The sequence below is a fragment of the Schistocerca cancellata genome, chromosome 2 (genome assembly GCF_023864275.1).
Source record: "Schistocerca cancellata isolate TAMUIC-IGC-003103 chromosome 2, iqSchCanc2.1, whole genome shotgun sequence".
Taxonomy (NCBI): Eukaryota; Metazoa; Arthropoda; class Insecta; order Orthoptera; family Acrididae; genus Schistocerca; species Schistocerca cancellata.
The window spans coordinates 657,903,949-657,908,340 of NC_064627.1; the positions used below are offsets into that span (position 1 = coordinate 657,903,949).

The window sequence follows — 4,392 nt, forward strand, 5'->3', positions numbered from 1 at the left end:
ATTGACACCGGTGTGTCAGACCCACCATACTTGCTCCGGACACTGCGAGAGGGCTGTACAAGCAATGATCACACGCACGGCACAGCGGACACACCAGGAACCGCGGTGTTGGCCGTCGAATGGCGCTAGCTGCGCAGCATTTGTGCACCGCCGCCGTCAGTATCAGCCAGTTTGCCGTGGCATACGGAGCTCCATCGCAGTCTTTAACACTGGTAGCATGCCGCGACAGCGTGGACGTGAACCGTATGTGCAGTTGACGGACTTTGAGCGAGGGCGTATAGTGGGCATGCGGGAGGCCGGGTGGACGTACCGCCGAATTGCTCAACACGTGGGGCGTGAGGTCTCCACAGTACATCGATGTTGTCGCCAGTGGTCGGCGGAAGGTGCACGTGCCCGTCGACCTAGGACCGGACCGCAGCGACGCACGGATGCACGCCAAGACCGTAGGATCCTACGCAGTGCCGTAGGGGACCGCACCGCCACTTCCCAGCAAATTAGGGACACTGTTGCTCCTGGGGTATCGGCGAGGACCATTCGCAACCGTCTCCATGAAGCTGGGCTACGGTCCCGCACACCGTTAGGCCGTCTTCCGCTCACGCCCCAACATCGTGCAGCCCGCCTCCAGTGGTGTCGCGACAGGCGTGAATGGAGGGACGAATGGAGACGTGTCGTCTTCAGCGATGAGAGTCGCTTCTGCCTTGGTGCCAATGATGGTCGTATGCGTGTTTGGCGCCGTGCAGGTGAGCGCCACAATCAGGACTGCATACGACCGAGGCACACAGGACCAACACCCGGCATCATGGTGTGGGGAGCGATCTCCTACACTGGCCGTACACCACTGGTGATCGTCGAGGGGACACTGAATAGTGCACGGTACATCCAAACCGTCATCGAACCCATCGTTCTACCATTCCTAGACCGGCAAGGGAACTTGCTGTTCCAACAGGACAATGCACGTCCGCATGTATCCCGTGCCACCCAACGTGCTCTAGAAGGTGTAAGTCAACTACCCTGGCCAGCTAGATCTCCGGATCTGTCCGCCATTGAGCATGTTTGGGACTGGATGAAGCGTCGTCTCACGAGGTCTGCACGTCCAGCACGAACGCTGGTCCAACTGAGGCGCCAGGTGGAAATGGCATGGCAAGCCGTTCCACAGGACTACATCCAGCATCTCTACGATCGTCTCCATGGGAGAATAGCAGCCTGCATTGCTGCGAAAGGTGGATATACACTGTACTAGTGCCGACATTGTGCATGCTCTGTTGCCTGTGTCTATGTGCCTGTGGTTCTGTCAGTGTAATCATGTGATGTATCTGACCCCAGGAATGTGTCAATAAAGTTTCCCCTTCCTGGGACAATGAATTCACGGTGTTCTTATTTCCATTTCCAGGAGTATATATATATATATATATCAGATGTCTCGAAAGCATACTTTCCCAGTTTTTCTTTCTTGGCAGCAGCCATAGCGCTACTTATAGTTTTCTCGGATATGGGGACCACGATTGGAAGACCTGTTCAACTCTCAATAAATCCTGGAAGTGGAATATATCGTGTTTTCCGTATCTATTTTTTCTGTTTTTTATGAATCCAGATCAGTCTTTAAAACCTACAGTAATCTACTGTTTCTTTTGTCAGTGCTACACAACGGAAATACAAGATTATTCTTAACTTCTCATTTTCTCGAGGCATTTTAATAAAATTTATTCAAAAATGTTCAAATGGGTGTTAAATCTTATGGGACTTAACTGCTAAGGTCATCAGTCCCTAAGCTTACACACTACTTAACCTAAATTATCCAAGAACAAACACACACAACCATGCCCGAGGGAGGACTCGAACTTCCGCCGGGACCAGCCGCACAGTCAATGACTGCAACGCCATAGACCGCTCGGCTAGTCCCGCCCGGCATAAAATTTGTGCTTTCTACGGATTTACGATTATATCAGCAAGAAAAGGAGTAAATATATACGCAGAACAGCTACCATATGCTGATTCTGTCTCAGTCGTACCTTTGTCTTAAAAACGTCACAACAGTTTGTAAGTTTAAAGTGTAGCTTATTTTGTAAAGAGAAGTGAAGCCATGAAAGTTTAAAATTTTCCTTCGGGCCGGATTTGAACCAGCGACCTATGGATATCTGCTATTCAGCTCCTCTACAGTCCACCGCTCTACCAACTGAGCTACCGAAGGAATGTGTAACTTTCGCCAGCCCGTGCGCAACAAGCGAAAAGTGACGCCAAGAACAGACTGGCGGTCAGCAGTACCGTTACGTCATCTCCCGTTCACATGAGGCCTACGAGAAAGATAGGTCGCGTCGCGTAAGTCACGAAGGAGGCCTGAACTCGCTCGCTCGCTCAGCTCAGAAGATAAAATGCGTTTCTAAACCTGTTAACACCCAGCTGGACGTGTACGTAGTAACGAGAGGAACATATTCTACTGGCATCTGCTATTATGGTGTCTTACTGATCAACAAGACTACAACAAAATTTAATTTTAATGGTATAACAGCTTGTTTATAGCATTTAGTCTCCTCTGCTTAACAGTCCTCATTTCATACCAGAAGTGGTGCCTCATGCAACTGATAATCATTTTGGCACGATTTTAATTTTATCGTACCCCAGTACAGCCGTAACAAATTATAAGTAGGCCTATGGACTTCGATTATTGTAGGACTAATAACAGTAAGACACCATAACAGCGGATTCCAGTAGAAGATGCAATTCTTGTTTGTACGTACACACGTAGTTACGAGTTAACAGGTGTAGAAACGCCGTTTTTGTGCCGAGTTGAGAGAGCGAGCGCAGGCCTACCTTCATGACGTACGCGCCACGGCCTGTCTTTCTCGTAGGCCTCGCCATTCGCGTTGGTACCTTCATTCAGATAGATGACGTGCTTCCGGTCTTCATACCTCGGCCCTTGTAATTGGAAGCTTTCGTCTCCCAATTTTCAAATAGCTCTATCAGAGGAGGAAATATACCTCCTTTTTAAACTAGCATTGAACAGGAAGTTAACTCTTCCGTCGCCTAGTGTGTCCGTTTATAACTTTCCTACCTTGTCCGACATAGGCAACGATTGACCATGATTATATGAACCCAAATGATAGGAAAGAAATAGATTCCGAAGAAATCTGGCCGAAATTATTTGTGGAAAAGCGTACAACTAAAACGTAACAAATGTGTACACTGCCCTGACAACGAATGACAGCAGATATATGTAATTGCAAAGATTATTTTTGAATAGTTAGCCGAAATTGTCATTAACAAGAAAACTGCAGTTTAATGAAATTTCAGCTATACAACGAAATAACACTGCTGCCATCCTAAAGTGGACAATTTATTCCTGAAACCACTGGTTATAATAGGAGTTATGTTTACGTAATAATCACGAACACGTGTCGGTCATTACTTAACTGATTAATTGAGAGGCGTTATGGGACCAAACGGCGAGGTCATCAGTCTAGCGATTCCGAAGTTAGACACAGAAGAAAGAGGGCCCGTTAAAAGTGGACGGATCCAGTCAGAGTAGTCAAATTATAAAATAATAAACATTAAAAAAACACAATAAAAGGCATAAAAGCTGAGACCAAATCTAAAAACTGGAAGAAAGGGGCGGTCATGGGTTCACAGACCGAGAAGACTGAAAAGAGGTCCCAACCACAACCAACCTGCTCCTGATCCAAGACTAAAGTGGAACCTTATACCCGGAAATAAAAACCACTTTCACGGAAGAAACTTAGGACCAGTTCAGCCGTCTGTGAATCGTCTGCTAATATTAAATTTAAGGAACGGAGAAGACGATACTTAGCACGAAGAGCCGAAAGAAGGGGACATTCCACCAATATGTGGGTACTGTTAGTCTGGCTCCACAACCACATTGTGGGGGTGGATCGTTACGTAGGAGGAAACAGTGGGTGAGCCTGGTATGACCAATGCGTAGACGGCATATCACAGTGGACTCCTTCTGAGAGGAACGGAAGGAAGAGCGCCAAACTGCAGCAGACTCCTTGATTGTACGGAGTTTATTACTGTGAGGAGTAGCGCACTAGATCTCATTTCCTTTTTGTACAAAGAGAGATTTGATGTAGATCCGCATATCCGCAGCTGGAATCATGAAAGGAAATGGGGGTAAGTATCTGCCTCTCTAGCCAAACGGTCAGCCAGTTCATTCCCTGGGATGCCCACATGACTTGGGACACAGAGAAAGACAACGGAACAGGCGGCATGGCCAAGGGCAGAGAGAAGATCATGGATATCAAAGACTAAAGGGTAACGAAAACAGCATCGGTCGATAGCCTGCAGGTTGCTCATTGAGCCTGAAAAAATTAAAACACTGTGGAGGGAGGCCTGAGAAACAAAAAGGAGGGTTCTGTAATGGCTAGAAGCTCCACTGTGAAC

At 47.4% G+C, this 4,392-nt stretch overlaps 1 non-coding gene across 1 annotated transcript; it reads right to left on the reverse strand.

Moving 5' to 3' along the window:
• Positions 1–2,097: 2,097 nt before the first annotated feature.
• Positions 2,098–2,188, reverse strand: Trnay-gua (transfer RNA tyrosine (anticodon GUA)). The gene is given in 2 exon segments: positions 2,098–2,133; positions 2,152–2,188. It is a non-coding gene; the product is annotated as a tRNA-Tyr (tRNA).
• Between the last annotated feature and the right edge of the window lie 2,204 nt (positions 2,189–4,392).